Here is a 16,460-nt window from a genome sequence, read left to right as displayed (position 1 = left end):
TGTGGGGCTATTCTCGGGCTCCCTGCCCTCTCGAACTTTCCCTCCAATCCAAAGGATGTCAGACCTCTTATCTCACTGGGTGTGCACCTCCTTGGGGCTCTGTAAGGACATTCTGGCCTCACAGAGGTTGGTGACTCAGCCAGGGTCCCCAGAGAAGTCCGACAGGGCAGGGGTCCCATTTGGACCACTTGTCGCGGTCCTCACGGCCACCACACACCCTCCATCTGGCATGGGAGTGGGGCTAAGGAGTGGGGGTGACTTTCTCGGATGGTCCATCCCAAGTGCACAGAGAGACGCTCCGGGGCTCCAGCCCTGCCCACAGCTCAGAGCGAGCTGCTTGTGGTCACTCGCTTCCTTACCACGAGCTCAGGATGTTGAAACTCTCTGATGGTAGTAGATGTTCCTTCTTGCTCCACAGTCCCGGGTTGGGTGTTGGGCGTGGAAGCCTGTACGTGGACCCGTTGTTGGGTGAGTGCAGTCAAGGGCGCCCCCCCTCCCACCCCCCCACCCCCCGCCCCATGAGACGTTTCCTGAAGGACCTGTTTCTTTTCTGGTGGCGATACATAACCCGCTCACCCTGGTTTATTTAAGCAGAGTGCTGAACCAGGAGCCTCGGATGAAAATCGCTCAGAGCAGTATTGTTCACTCTGGAAGAATCCGGAGCCTGCCCCAGTACCCATCAGCGGCGGAGAGGATGAATGAGCTGTGGCTATGGTCATGTGGTGAAATGTTAGACAGCGGTCAAAAACGAGTGTCCCCGCCTAACATGCCACAGTGGGATGGATCTGGCAACAGGAAACCAAGATGAAAAGGTCCCAAGGGATGGTTTGCTGCATGACACTTTTGAATAAGGTTAAAAACCCTGAATATGAAATCTTAATTTTATGGAATTCATATGCATGTAATTAAGTTATATGAAGTGTTAAGTAAGGGAATGTGGGCCTGGGATTAAGACAGCCGTTACTACAGATGGAGCCCAGGGCAGAGTTAGAGACGGGCTGGAGTGAAGGATGGGCCGTTGTTCTGGGTGATGGGTTTATGAACTTTCATTACATGAGTTGACCAATGTAACTAAACAGTGCCAACAGAAGCGGGCAGGGCCCAGACCATTAATAGGATTGCCATGGACCAAGGAGTCTGTAAACCTGGGATCCAAACTGAAAACCCAAACCAAAGGAAAGGCACAGAGAAGGCTCTTATGCCATCCCCCTAAGAAGACAACTGGAAAAAAAATATATGTGATGGGAAGTAAGCACTTGGCAGCCAGACTCTGGGAAAGGACATTGCCACTTTGCTTTGCTTTAAGACAGAGTCCTGTGTGGCCCAGGCTGGCCTCGAACTCACTGCATAGCCATGGACGACCTTGGTTCTGGAAGACAGGCATGTAGTGCCGAGGCCTGTACTTTGGCTTCCCACACACTAACATGCCCAGCCACCCTCATAAGAGTTATAGCTGTCCCTCGCTTGGTTCCAGGATCTCTCAAGTACTTCGGATACTCGAGTCTCTTAAAGAAAATGGCACAGCATTCACATATGTCTTACACAATTCCTCCCATATACTTTGAATTATCTCTAGATTACTTATAATAATACGCAGTTGTTATGATGTCAACAGTTGTTGTACTGTGTCATTTAGGGGATAATGACAGGAAAGAAGTGGTCTGTGCATGTTCTGCACAGATGTGATTTCTTTTGCTGACTTACCTTTGATCTGCACTTGATTGAACCCACAGACAGACCCCGTGGATGCAGGTAGTGGCTTTTGTTATTTTAGCTGTCATCTTGGTAGGTCAGAAGTCTGTGTGCTGAGCAGCTATGCTCTCTGCGCAGGGTCACCAGAGACTTGGGGTCTACTCCTACATTCTTCATAGTCCTGGGACAGAGGGCCTTAACTTCTGAGGCCGCTGTTATCTCCTACAGGGCTGTTTTCCACAGCATGGATGTGAGCACAATCCAATGAAAGGGGTATCTCACTGGATTCACGAGTCTGGTTCACACTCAGAGGGAGCGTGTTTACACTGTATGCATGTTGGTTTGAAAGAGAAGTGCCCCCTGTAGGTATCTGAACATCTGGTCTCCAGTTGGTGGCACTGTTTGGAGATACTTGGGCGGTGCAGCCTTGCTGGAGGAAGTGTGTTGTTGGCGGGGGTGGGGGGGCGGGAGGGTGGGGGGGATTCAGGGTTCAGAGCCTTGCTCCGGCTGCCAGTTTGCTCTGCTTTGTGTCTGAAGCTGAAGATGTGAGCCCTCAGCTTCCTGCTCCAACTGCCTTCCCACCACGATCAAATCTTACCCCCTGGACCCATAGGCCCAGGTAAACTCCCCGCCCCCACCTCCTCATTTTCCTTTATCAAAAAGGATTTATTTGCATTGTTTCTATTAATGTGTGTGTGTTTGACTAGTGAGTGAATGCTACATACATGTAGGTGCCCACAGAGGCCAGGAGAAGGTGTTAGATTCCCCTGGAGCAGGAGTTACAGGTGTTCGTGAGTGACTGGTGTGGGTGCTGGCAGCCACACTTGGGTCACCTGAAAGAGCAGTCCTCCTTGCTCCTAACTGTTGAGCTCTCTCCAGCCTTCTACAAGTTGCCTTAGCCATGAGTCAGAGCAACAGAAAAATAACCATTGTTGTAGAATATTAGTAAGATGTGTTACATCTGTTTGTGCTGTGGAATATTAGTCTAGTGATGCAGAGATGTGTTGCATTCTTTTATACTGCATTTGTTTAACTCTGGGAAGCTGTGTTTCTTTGCCTGTCTAAAACACCTGATTGGTCTAATAAAGAGCTGAACGGCCAATAGCTAGGCAGGAGAAAGGATAGGCGGGACTAGCATGCTGAGAGAACAAATAGGAGAAGAGAGAAGAGGGGAGGAGTAAAAGAAAGAGACAGGACATCAGGGGACAGCCACCCGGCCACCCAGCCACCCAGCCACCCAACCACCCGGCCACCCGGCCACCTGGCCACCCGGCCACCCGGCCACCCAACCACCTGGCCACCCAGCCACCCAGCCAGCAACAGAGTAAGACATAAAGACACGAGTATAGCATAGAAAAAGGTAGAAGTCCAGAGGCAAAAGTTAGATGGGATAATTTAAATTAAGAAAAGCTGGCTAGAAACAAGTCAAGCTAAGGTTGGGCATTCATAAGAAAGAATAAGTCTCTGTGTATTTATTTGGGAACTGGGGGGTGGGCCCCCAAAGAGCAAAGAGTGAAAAACAAACAACTACAAACCACCACAGTATATACATCAGGGTGGGGGAAAGTCTGGGGCAAAACAGAAGAATGTTTGTCATACTGCCGTTTCAAAGCTTGACATTCTCCTCCATGAGGCAAGGGGAAGAATCTGTACTCAGAAGGAACTGCTCCTCAGTGAAAATGATAAATGTAGAATGGTCCCGTTCAGAGACACTGGCGAGGCTTGCTACATGCCAGGCAGGCCCCCGAAAGCTCAGTGGACATGGTGGCTGTGGCGGTTTGGATGAAATGGCCCCCTAGACTCATAGGGGGTGGCATTATTGGAGGTGTGGCCTTGTTGGAGGAGGTGTGTCACAGGGGGAGGACATGGAGGTTCCAGAAGCTCAAGCCAGGCCCAGTGGCTCACTCTATTCCTTCTGCCTGAGGATGCAGATGTAGAACTCTCAGTTCCTCTCCAGCACCAGGTCCGCCTGTGTGCGGCCATCCCCCCCCGTGCTGGTAATGGACGAAACCTCTGAACTGTAGGCCGGCCACATTTATGAAAGATGCCGTGGTCATGGTGTCATTTCACAGCAATAGAAACCCTAAGACAGAGGCCTACAGTGTGGGCATGATTCTGCTGTGTGATCATCTTACGAAGAGGACAAGTGTGAGGTGTACCACCTGTATGTTGAAAGCTACAAAATGCTGTTGCAAGAAGTCAGTGAAGATGCAAGTGAGCAGGAAGATAGACCATATCCATGGACTGAAGACTCGACCAGGTGAGGATGTCAACTGCCCTGAAATGAACTATCTATTTAACATGTCAATCAAAATCTCAGCAGAATCCTTTCTGGTAGATTTAAGAGGGTGGATTATAATAATTAATAGAAACACAAAGGCATTGGAATGCCTGAAACAAGTTGGGAGGTATCCTCATACCCAGATATAAACCTGTAATTGTCACCAGGACAGAGGGACATTGCCAACCAGATGGATACAGATATCAATAAAACAGAAGCAAAGGTTCAGGATTCAATCCACGCAGATACGATTAATATGTATGACGACACACAGGCGGTTCAACAAAGAAAGCAGCCTTTTCAAGAGATGAATCAGAACAGGTTGACAAGATGGCTTGACGTGCGAGGATGCTTGCCATCAAGCCCGAGGAATCTGGCTTCAATTCCCAGAGTCTGCGTGATGAGAAAGAGGGAGAATGCCTACAGATTGTCCTCTGATCGTCACGTGTGTGCTGTGGCACACATGTGTCCCCGCCACTCACAATGTGGTGGTTTGAGTGAGATGCCTCTGTAGTCTTGGGTATTTAAATATTTGGTTTCCATTTGGTGGCACTGTTTGGCTATATTTAGAATGGTTGTGAGCCACCACGAGTGTGCTAGGAACCAAACTTGGGTCCTCTGTAAAAGCATCAAGTGCTCTTAACCACTGAGCCATCTCGTCAGCCCCTAACTTTTTGCTTTTTTAAATTCACTATGTAGCTGAGGGTGACTTTGAACTTCTAACCCTCCTGCCTCAACGTCCTGAGTTCAGAGATCACAGCATGTGCTAGTTATCGATCCCAGGGTTTTCTGCATGCTAGACAAGCACTCTGCCAACTGTGTGACACCGCAACCTCCCTTTCCTAAGGGGTTTTAAAAATATTTATTAGTTTATCGTGTGTGTGTGTGTGTGTGTGTGTGTGTGTGTGTGTGTGTGTGTGTGTGTGTTGATACCTGCACCATGGCTAACTTGTGGAGCCCACCAGACAAGTGGCACCTTCCACCATGTGTGTTCCGGGTTCTGAACTCAGGTCCCAGCGTCAGGAGCCCTACATGCTAAGCCATCTCAGTGCCATCCCAGCCCCTTTTACGGTTATGAGAGAATGTATTTCAGGGCTGGGGAGAGGGCTTAGTTGGCAAAGTGCTTGCTGTGCAAGCATGGGGACCCGTGTTTGAGCTCTAGCACCCACATCAAACACTGGGCATGCTTGTACACACTTTCATTCTTAGTGTTGGGAATGGGGAGGCAGGAGAATCGCTGGGACTCGGCAACCACTCAGGACAGCCAAACTGTTGAGTCCCAGGGCTCAGTGGGAGATGTCTCAGAAAACGAGGCGCTGACTCCCGAGGAACAACATGGAAGGTTGCCTCTGGCCTCCACAGACATGCACACATTTCTTCTACCTCCTAAGAAGGAGCGACTGTAAAACAGCACCATTTTTGCTCCCCAGATGGTCTTATTAGGAGATGACAGCTCCTGTGTAACTGTCCCCAGAGACCTGCCAATGAGACGGGATGTAGAGGTAGAAGGCAGTAACATGGAGATTAAAAAAAAAAAAACCAACAAGCAGGAACCTGCTTCTAGAACAAGGTTATAAAGTATTTTGTGAGGCTTGATAATATTTTCTTTAAGCTGAACATCATTACAAAATCATACAAAACACAGTTCGTTTGCAGGAGTTGGGGCTAAACCAGGAGCCCCACGTGTAGAAATACATTTTTAGAATGTAGAAGTTTCTAAGGCAAAAATGCCCCAGCAGCAGCGTGTCCTAAGTGTGCAGTGTCTGGAGTTGGCAGTAGGGTAGACAGTGGACCAGGTCTTCCCGTTTATTTCCACTCCAGCACAGCGAGCTGTGTTATAGCTTCCCAACCCGCATGCTCTGCACAGGTGCCCTGCCCAGAACCGATTTTTGGCATGTTTTTTCTTTTTGTGGTCCTGGGATTGAACCTGGAGTCTTGCTCTACCCAGCCCTATTTCCACTTCTTATTTTGACAGTCTCACTAAACTACTCAGGTTGGTCTTGAACTCACACGGTTGCCCAGGCAGTTGTTGTACTTCTGATCCCCCTGCCTCAGTTTCCTGAGTAACAAGGACTATAGGCCTGTGCTACCAGGCCTGGCAAGCTTAAAAATTTTTTTTGAGGCCAGTCTCATGTAAGCCTGATTGGTCTCGAACTCCGTAGATTGCCCAGGATGATCCTGACCTCTGGTCCTCTTGCCTTCACCTTCGGCTCACTGAGATTGTAAACCTGTGCCACCACATCCGGTTTGTGCTGTGCCAGGGACCGAACCCAAGGCTTCACGCACACTAGGCAAGCGCTCTACCAACCGAGCCTCATTACCAGCCCTTCACACACTCTGCTGCACATACACTGTATCTTTTCTACCGTTACGTGTGCTCAGACGCTCAGCTGTCACCGTATTACTGTGGCCTCCAGTGTCCACTCAGTGAATGTGTTAAGTTTGTGGCCTCCAGGAACCAGGCCGTACCGCACGCCGAGGCATGCAGCCGGCTGTCTACCACTGAGGTTTGTGTCAGCACACCATAGATGGGCTCACAAGGACAAGACCGTGTGCCAGTGCATTTCTCAGAACATATCTCTGTCGTTAAGCAACACACCATTGTTGTTTACCCTAGAGAAGAAATGAAAACTCTTCTTCCCACGAAAACTTGCCCTCAAGTGTTCATAGCGGCTTTGCTTGTAATAGCCCACAGCCACAAACAACCCAAACAACTTTCAACGGATGAACGGTTCGCAGAACGTGGCACATCCTTCAACAACAGACTACCATTCTGCAGTAAAAGGGATGCAATTGACACATGGGACAACTTGGATGGCACTCAAAGGCATTTCTATTAAATGAGAGAAGGCAGCCAAAAGGTTACACACTGGATAATCTCATTTATCTGACAGTCTGGAAAAGACAAAAACTACAGTGATGGAAAATGTATCCGCGGTTGCCAGGGTGACTGGTGTGGTGAGGGTGTGTCCATAAAAGGGTAGCACGAGGGAGTTTTTGAGGATGAGGGAATTGTTCGGATGGTGGTTACACAATTCTATACATGTGTTTGGATTTGCAGGACTGTGAGGAAGAAGATGAAAAGGGGAAGTTTTACTGCACGAGAATTTTATTTATTTTAAGAAAGATCTATTTACTTTTATTTGTTCTGGGTGTGCCGTCTGAACGTATGTATATTACAAGCATATGCACCACACGCATGCCTGGTGCCCGCAGAGGTCAGAGGAAGAGCTGGGACTCTCTGGAGCTGCAGTTAAAGCCCATTGGGAGCTGCCACGTGGGTGCTGGGACCCAAACCCCTATTGTCTGGAAGAGCAGCCAGTGTTCTTAACAGCTGATCCATCTTTTCGGTTCTAAGATTTTATTTTTATCATTTATTTAGGTTTTTTGAGTCAGGATTTCTCTGTGCAGCCTTGGCTGTCTAGAACTCACTCTGTAGACCAGGCTGGCCTCAAACTCATAGAGATCCACCTACTTCTGCCTCCCAAGTGCTGGGATTAACGGAGTGTTTCCCACTGCTCCCACTGACTGGGCATTTAATTTTACTTTTTTTTTTTTTGAGACAGAGTCTCATGTAGCCCAGGCTAGCCTCAGATTTGGTATGTAGTTGAAGATGAGCTTGAGCTCCCAATCCTCCTGCCTCCTTCCCCCAAGTGCTGAGATTGAAGGCATGAGCTACCACACCCATTGGGAGGTGGGAATAAAGCCCGTGTCTCCTGCATGTCAGGCAAGCACGCAACCAACTAAAGTACTCCTTCAGCCCCAGGTGTGAGAATAGACAAGGTAGACAGAGGTTAGACCAGGGCTCTAAAGATCCCTGTGCATGTACACTCGGAGGCTGGAGGTTGTTGGGGGCGTCTGTCTCTATAGCGATCCTTGCTTTGGGGGGACATATTCTCTCACTGAACCTGAACCAGGTCACCAGATTGGAAAGACTAGCTGGAATTGGTAAGCTACAGGAATTCACCTAGGATTACAGGCATGTACCACCATGCCTGGCTTTGTAGTGCGTGCTGGGGACCCGAACTCAGATCCTCATGCTTGCACAGGAAGCATGAGCCATGTCTCCAGTCTGTGAAGGTTATTCTTATATCAGGGAGAAATCTACCCAGGGCATGGAGCTCAGTAAATGCTCAGGAAGGGAACAGTAGCAATAAAGAGATAAAGGATTATACACTCATAAATGAATTACGAGTCTTGGAAGCAACGTCTCCAAGAAAGTAAGCATTGGGTTCTTCTGGGAAGTGCACTGCTGATGTCTGGGAAGGGTGCCAGAAGGTGCTGGACACCAGCTGGGAGAGGGGATGCCCCAGAAGGGGAGGAGGATGCGGCAGACCCTGCTCCATGGATGCCTGGTCTGCCTGGGGGAAGAGAGTTAGTGGTGGGCTATGATTTGAACCTCAGCTCCCTGGCTAACCTTCCAGGTGGCCCACAGCCATGACCTACTTTCCCTACCTGTGCCGCAGGTGACACCCCGCCCTTAGCTATTTTTATCCCAGCAGAATTTCCAGATTTAAAAAAGAAAAAAAACTCACACTGGTTTTTGTGGGGCTGCCCCATGGGAGATCGTGACGGGTTCATTTCCATCTATTGAGGATCAAACTGTCTCCCCACAGCTGTCTGTCCCAGACAGATGGTGTCTTTCTTGCTGGGAGGGCTCCCCCAGTGTCCAGGACAAAGTTCAAACTCTTCCCTGGATGTTCAAAGTTCTCTCGTGACCCAGCAGCCAGCTTCCCTTCAATCTCATGTCCTGTGGAGCCTTCTAGACTGCCCTGAGGACCAGCCAGTGCAGGTTTCTTGCCAGATGCTGACAAGGCCTTTTGCTTTCCTGCTGGGAGCCCCTATTAGGAACATCCTTCCCTCTCTTTCTCTACCCAGCCAAACTGAACCAGCCTCTCCGCCCAGGGCTAAGTCGCCTTGCCAGAGGAATCCTCCTTGATCCGCTCGCTGGAGTGTTGGCCCCCTTGGAGAACTCCATTGCTGGAGACTCTGCTGCTTATGTTCTGGGGTGTCCTCTGGGACTGTGTCCCTCTCTCTGCTTCTTGGGGCCGACCCTGGCCCATCTCTGCCCCACAAAATGCTGATATTGTTGACAGGGGGAGCCTCTGAAACAGTTTCAGGTGTGGTCCGCCCTGAGTCAGAGCTGGGCCTTTTCCATCCTGGCTTGCCAGCCTCCCCTCCCCCATGCACAGTGAATCAGCACTTTCCCAGGGCAAGCAATGAGCTCAGCACTTTTCTCAGCCCTTGGGCAGGGTTTGAGGAGGAAATCTGGAAGGTCCCTCATGGCAAAGGGAGGCTGGGCAGGTCCCAGGGCTCACACAGATAGATGCCTCACTCTGACCACTTCCGAGAAAAAGCCTTGTCCCATGACCACGCTCTGCAGACAACTTGCTGGGTCCCAAATCTGGTGAGTGTGATGGAGTTCTCTTCTGGTTTTTCTGAGCTGTCCTGTCCTCTGTGGTCCCATGGTGACAAGTGCCTTCCAGTCTCCTCCCCTATCTCCTTATAAGGTCCCTCCTAGGCTGGCCCCTGAGAAGGTGAAATCCCTGAAGGTGATCTTGGGCCATTTCTCTTCCTAATGACCTCACTAAAGGCCCAGCAGCCAACACTGCTCCCTCCCAGCAACCCCATGGCTTTCCTTCCTGTGCTCTGGTCCCCTAGGATCTCACAGTCCTCAGTCTGACGCGATCTAAGCTCTTCAGCATGTCCTCTCTTTCCCCGGGTCTTCCTGCTCAACTTTAACCCAGGCACAGAGCCCTGCCCTAGGGTCCTGCTGACAGGGTTGCCTCATATTGAAGGCTAGGTCTCCCTTCTCTTACCATGAGCATTACTCCTACCTCAGCTCTGCAATTCTGCCTTTGCTGTTCCCATCTTCCTCCACACAGATACCCTAGGGAGCTTTCAAAAACATCTGGCCTGACTTGGACACATGCTGGTGTGTGTGTGTGTGTGTGTGTGTGTGTGTGTGTGTGTGTAGGGGGAGGCAGTTGGTAGTGTATCCTGCTGTCCTTATGACTTGCAATGTGACACTGCTTCCCAGGGCCTCTGTTTTGCTCTGCTGAAGGTAGACATACCTCCTGGAACAGTTCTCAGAAGCAAACGAGGGTATCCTCAGGCGGCATGACTCCAAAACAAAGCTACAGAAAGTGGGTCAAGCCCGTGCAGGGTTTATAACCCAACGTGGGAGTTTGTGGGAAGTTTGGCAATCATAAAAGTAAAAAGTTGGGCAATCATAAAAGTAAAAAGAGTTGTGAATGCCCAAGGACCAAACTTTTGCTGGGTAGTGACATCAAATATGTAGTGAATCCGAGGGGTTTCCGGTCTCCCTTGCCGTGGTTAATCTGAGGGCTTCCCATCTCCCTCGCATGCGCTGTATCCGGCTGCCTCACTGCAGCCTTGGATTTCCAATACACTATGCACTGCGTGTGCTGAGTGCAGCCTAGCATGCTGCCAGAAGCACTCTGCTCTAATTCAAACGACTGGATATTATGGGATGTGGTGTTTGTGTCACACACAACTATCTGCTTTCACAGAAACATGGTTTAATTATGCAAAAGCGAAGACACAATATTCTCCTGCCATCACCCCTCAGCATGTATCACGTTAGTGACTGTACTGTGTTAGGACGTGTGATTTTTAAAATTGCTGTAAGAGTTGCTGGCTTACGTTTCATAAAAATATTTAATGAATTTTCATTGAGGATCAGGACAGAATTTCAGCAATTTGTATCTGCCGTATTTTCCTATGCATCTATGTGAAGAAGTATTCTTAGCATTGATGATTATAAAATCAAAATATAGGTCAACTCCGAGGGGCTGGAGAGGCGGCTGGCTGAGTGAAAACGCTTGTTATGTGAGCCCAGTGTCATGGGCTCTGATTCCAAGAGCCCACATGGGTCGCGCAGACATCCTGAGAAACGCTCTGGTGTTAAGGGCACTTGCTACTCTTCGGTTCCTAGCACCCCCCCCCTCACACTTGCCTGCAACTCCAGCTTCAGGGGCATCTATCTGACGCCCTCTCCTGGCCTCGGTGGGTATAACATATGGTACATACATGCACACAGGGTCACAAATACATACAACCTAAAAATTTAACCATGCTCCATGTCTTGTGCTATCAAACACTCAGCTGAGATTTTTAACTTTGTGGAAAATAAGCCAGCACATTCATCTCATTAGTATGCAAACTCGTTCTTGTCTTTCTTACAGTAAATGGTAAAATTACACCCATACCAAAGAGTTGTTTTAGAATAAATTTATGATTTTTAAATTAATGCGTGTTTAATTCTCTGTGTGTAGTATGCATTGTGATGTTCATATGTGTGCATAAGCAAGTACATGCAGGTGTGTGTGCACAGGTGTATCCACGCTTGTGGAGGTCAGAGGTCAACACCAGGCATATCCCACTGTATCTCTCTAATCATACATGTTTGAGGCGGGGCTCTCAGTAAACCTGGAGTTCACGGAATGGCTAGACTGGGTAGCTAGTGTGCTTCTGGGATCTCCCGGCCCACAGATATGCACCCCACCCCGGTTTTTCCACCCCAGTGCTGGGGATCTGAACTCAGGCCTCCATTTGGAGGCACTTCGCCAACAAAGCCATCTGTCCCGCCCAGTGTTTGATCTGTGGATCTATCTCACGGATCTATGATACACAAAGCTGTATTAGAATGTCTAAGGTAATACAGAGTAGCAAATGGGCCTTCAGGAAGCCCTGAGTGTTCCTGGAGATTGGTGGTGCTGGCCACGTCTTGTGTCCATGGTCCTGATCGCTGTGAGCTGGCCTCTTCACGAGGCCAGGCAGCCATACTTTGGAAGACCTGCCTTTGACTTCTCAGGACAAAGGCCTCCTCTTACTTGCCTGCCTTCCTGCTGCTATTACCCGTTTCAACGCCCAGGCGAGCATTGCTTCTCTGTGTTTCTCCAGAGCCCGGCCGGGAGGCCCGGCAGCACTTACTGCAGGGAGTGACCCCTCTCTCCTCCTGTGGCTTGAGTTATGACACGACACAGCTAGGCTGGCCAAAAGGCCCTGGGGATGGAGCAGGGGTCTGTGGGGCTCAAAGCCCTCGGGTCCTGGTGTGGTGTGGGAAAACTGTCCACGTCCTTCAATGTTGCTCTCGATGGAGTCTCTCCGTGATCTAAGGGAGGTGGTGTGGACTGACAGGGACAGCTCTTCCAGATACCAAAGACCAGATAGCGCCCCTCCCCCAGGGCAACAGGGCTCCGTTGCCTCAGGAGAGGAACCTGCAGGTGGTGCAGGCAGGCGGAATGCTATGGGACAGAGATGTCCAGCAGAGCATCTTGGAGATGTAGGCTGGAGCAGCAAGGAGGAGGAAATGGGAGATGGGACAGACCTAGTGACAACCTTGTCCTGACTGGTGGCTCCACAGAGTCTCTAGATCTGCCATGCAGCAGCCGCTGGGCCTACGTGGTTGTTCATATTCAGGTGAACTCAGCGCCGGGGTCACGTGACTCACACGGCCAAGGCTCCAAGGCCTCCATGTCTGGTGACCATCAAACTTCCACACCTCCGGGCTCACCATGGGCTCTACATCTTGACAGCGCTGCTTAGAGCCAGCCTCCTTCTTCGGGACAAAGTATGGGCTTACTCTGTTCCTCAGTTTCCGGGTTTCTAGGTGGAAACTCAGCAGGTTTGGAGATTAAATGAGTTAAGGTCTTGCCACAGCACCTGCCACGTGGAATAGAAAAGCCTGTCCTCTATTGGGGCCTGAAAATGCAATATTAGCATTTGGAGAGGGTAGATGGAAACTACAGGAGAAGGTATACGGAACTCAGACATACCTCTGGGGATTTGGTTCCAGAACCCTTTGGAATACCCGGGCCAGCAGGTGCAGGAGGAACAAGCTGACGGACTGTCCCTTTTTGTCTCCCAGAGGTCACTGTGGAGTTCAAGAGAGAGCACTGAGGAACCCACTTTCCGAGTATTTTCAACAACAGATAATCAAGCCCGCCTAGTCCAATGGCACAGGTTGTCTACTGTGGAATGTAGATGAAATTTCTCTAATTCAAAGCAACACTCAAAGGCTTGTGAGGTGGCATGCAGACCATCTATCGTGTTTTGACTAGGTCGAGCCTCAAACAGAGAGGACGGTACCCTAGGCCCCACCATCGCCCCCAGTTTGTCTGTTCTTACCTCAACACCCCGTGCACGCTGGCTGCCTCCAGTTTCCAGTGATTGAAACCTCCCCACCGCTCTCATAACGGACTTTCCCACCTTTAATTCAATCAGGAATCACAAGCCCTTTTAATTTAGGAAATAAAAGGCTGACTGCTGAGCCTGCTGCCCCTGATTGACGGGGCTGTTAGCCCAGTCAGGCTGGCCTGGAGAGGAGGGCACAGGCTCATAACCTCATCTGGCCCCCGTAGTAGGATAAGGGCGCTCCCCGGGGGCTGGGGAACAAAGGAGAGCTGACTCCCTGAAAATCCCAGCAGAGGAGGGGGCGAAGGCTTCGTGGTTGGGGGTGACTGCTGCCCTCCCAGAGACCCAGAGGAATGTGTGGCTCTCATTGCAGTCTGGGGAAAGTGGGATAGACACAAAGGAGGACTTCCCAACAGTAGCCCAGCCCCCATCTTTGTTATATGATATTGGGTTGACTTCCAAGCTCTCTCTCTCTCTCTCTCTCTCTCTCTCTCTCTCTCTCTCTCTCTCTCTCTCTCTCTCTTTTCTCTCTGTCTCTGTCTCTGTCTCTCTCTCAGGAAGAAGAGGTCCCCGAGGAAACATCCTGCCTGTGCCTCAGTTTATCTGTGCCTGTGGATGATGACAAGACCCAGCCTCCTGGCTGCCATGAGGATTAAATGGGGGGCTGAGAACTCACAGGCAACTCTCATTCGTTCACAGCACCCCCACTTCAACCCCCATGTGCACACACATCCTTAGTGAGCATGTGCAACCATCCATGGTCCACATCTCTGTCCCTCAGGGAGATCCCTGCCTGTCTGAGTCTGCCTCAGCTCCTTCCTCTATCCTCAACCCCCCTTCCCCCGCCCCCGCCCCAGAAAATCTACTTTTTTGTCTCTATAGGTTTTTTTTTGTCCTGGAGATTTCATGGAATCAGACTTATACAATCTGTAGTATTTTGGGCCTGGTTTTTTTTTTATCTTAACATAATACTTTTGAGGTTTATCCAGGTTGTGATAAACTTCAATAGTCAATTTCCTTGGAGGGATGAATCGTATTCTGTTGTGCGTGTGCCGTATTTTCTTGGTCTAAACATCTGCTGGTGGTATTTATGTCGATTTTTACATTTGTTTACTTGTGTGTGAGTGTGTGCGTGCACGTGTGTGTGTGTTTGTGCACACGTGAGAACCACAGAATGTGTATGGAGGTCAGAAGACAGCTGCCGGGAGTCAGTTCTCTTCTGCCAGGTGGGTTTGGGGATTTAACTCAGTCATTAGGTTTTGTGGCAAGCTTTTGCTTGCTGAACTGTCTTGCTGGCCTCGTATGTTAATTTTTGGAGAAGTTGCCAAGGTATCTTTCACAATAGCTGTATCACTTTTGTTTGTTTATGAGAAGAAATCTGACTATGTAGCCTTGGCTGCCCCAGAAATTGCTATGTGGACCAGGTTGGCCTCGAACTCATAGAGGTCTGCCTAGTTTTTCTTCCCAAACGCTAGGATTAACGGTGTGTGGCACAATGCCCGGCTGGCGGCACCATTTGTCCTCTCAGCTGGGTTCCCATGACTCTCCTGTCCATCCTTGGTGACAGTCATCCATTCTGGTGAATATGGATTTATTTGTAGTTTTAAAGGTTTTTTTCTTTTTAATCACGTGTATGTGTCTTTGTGTGCTTTGTGTACACATTGCAGTGTCCGTGGAGGCCGGAAAGGGTGTCAGGTCCCCTGGAACTGGGGTTACAAACAGTTGTGAGCCACCTGATGTAGGTTCTGGGAATTGAACCTGGGTTCCCTTTGAGAGTAAGGAATGCTCGTCACCTCTGGGCCATCTCTCCGGCCCTGTGAGCAGGAAGGTTAATCTCTGATGGCTGATAGGCATCTAAGTTATGTAATTTGTTGGCATAAAGCTACCCATTCCCTCGTCAGCCTTCTTTGAGGTCAGTATGATGTTCCCTCCCTCACTTTTGTGGTTTTTTTTCTTGGTCAATTTAGCTCAAAGCTCCTTAAACAAAGTTATGACCCCACACTGGAGTAACAAAAATCTGGTAGCAGGAAAAGGTTTCTGAATGTGAAGCAGCCAAAATTTCATTAAAACCCAAATGTGACAGCTCAACACACCAGCCCGGAACTGTAATGTGTTGTGGGCTGTAGTGTGTTTGCAGTACATATAGTCTTTCGCTCTTATGGAGGCACAATAGTTGAATTACAGAAAACAAGACAATATTTCCCTTATATCAACATGTATCAGATTAGCACATCCTTGGGATGTATTGTGTTAGAAGGTTTGCAGTGGTTAGAAAGAGAATGGCCTCATAGGCTCATCTGTTTGAACACTTGGGCCCCAGTTGGTGGAGCTGCTTGGGAAGGATCAGGAGGTGTGGTCTTGTTGGAGGTGTGTCATTGGGTGTGGGTTTCCTAGCTAGGGTTGATATTGCTGTGATGAAACACCATGGCCAAAGAAAGTTGGGGAGGAAAATACTGATTTGCCTTACACAACCGCATCCCTGTTCATCATTGATGGAAACTCAAGCAGGGCAGGGACCTGGAGGCAGGAGCTGATGCAGAAGCCGTGGAAGAGTGCTGCTTAATGGCTTGCTCAGCCAGTTTTCTTATAGAACCCAGGACCACCAGCCCAAGGGGGGCCCCATCCACAACAGCTGGGCCCTTTCCCATTGATAACAAATTAGGAAAATGACCTACAAGATGCCTGCAGCCCAGTCTTATGGAACCATTTTCTCAGTTGAGGCTCCCTCCTCTCAGATGACTCTAGCTTGTGTCAAGTTGACATAAAAGTATCCAGCGTAGCGAAGTTTAAGGTTTCAAAAGCCCACACCATTGCCCCCTCCTCCCTCCCTCCCCATGGTTTTGGATCAGGATGCGAGGCCACAGCTATGGCTCCAGCGCCAAGCCTGCCCACCTGCCGCCATGCCCCTGCCGCGACGGTCATGGACTCACCCTGACAAATGCTTTCTTCTGTAAGCTGGTCGTGGTGTCTTATTTTGCCAAGGGAAAAGTAAAAAATTTTGATTTTTAAAATTACTGTTTGACAATACAGACAGTCGCCGTTGCTCTTGGCTGCCCGCCAGAACTAGATGGCGAGACCTTAAACCTGATGGCACTATATATTCTGATCATGGGACAGAGAGATCAAACGGAAGCTCTGCTGGAGGCATCCTCTCTACTGACTTAGCTCTCATGGTGCTGGAAGGCTCAGGCTGCTGAGAGAAAATTGTTACCAAAGTCTTACCCAGCTGTGGACACCATGCGTGTGCTATGCCACTGACCTGCCAGGCAAGATGTCTCCCCTGGTGCTAAGTGGCATGACCATTATGGGGTAACCAGCCACTTTCTGA

At 49.5% G+C, this 16,460-nt stretch overlaps 1 long non-coding RNA gene across 1 annotated transcript in view; it reads left to right on the top strand.

Annotated features, from left to right (window-relative positions):
• The window catches only part of LOC121133345, a 2,268-nt gene extending 656 nt beyond the window's left edge, over positions 1-1,612 (top strand). Inside the window, exons 1-2 of the long non-coding RNA XR_005870181.1 lie at positions 1-468; positions 595-1,612. The exon at positions 1-468 is cut by the window's left edge and continues 656 nt beyond it. This is a non-coding gene — a long non-coding RNA (uncharacterized LOC121133345). The remainder of the gene's footprint in view (positions 469-594) is intronic.
• The last annotated feature ends 14,848 nt before the right edge of the window (positions 1,613-16,460 follow it).

This window comes from Mesocricetus auratus, unplaced genomic scaffold (assembly GCF_017639785.1).
Source record: "Mesocricetus auratus isolate SY011 unplaced genomic scaffold, BCM_Maur_2.0 Super-Scaffold_100021, whole genome shotgun sequence".
In the NCBI taxonomy this organism is placed as follows: domain Eukaryota; kingdom Metazoa; phylum Chordata; class Mammalia; order Rodentia; family Cricetidae; genus Mesocricetus; species Mesocricetus auratus.
The sequence above is the reverse complement of the archived record's forward strand: the minus strand, read 5'-3'. Positions and strand labels throughout refer to the sequence as shown.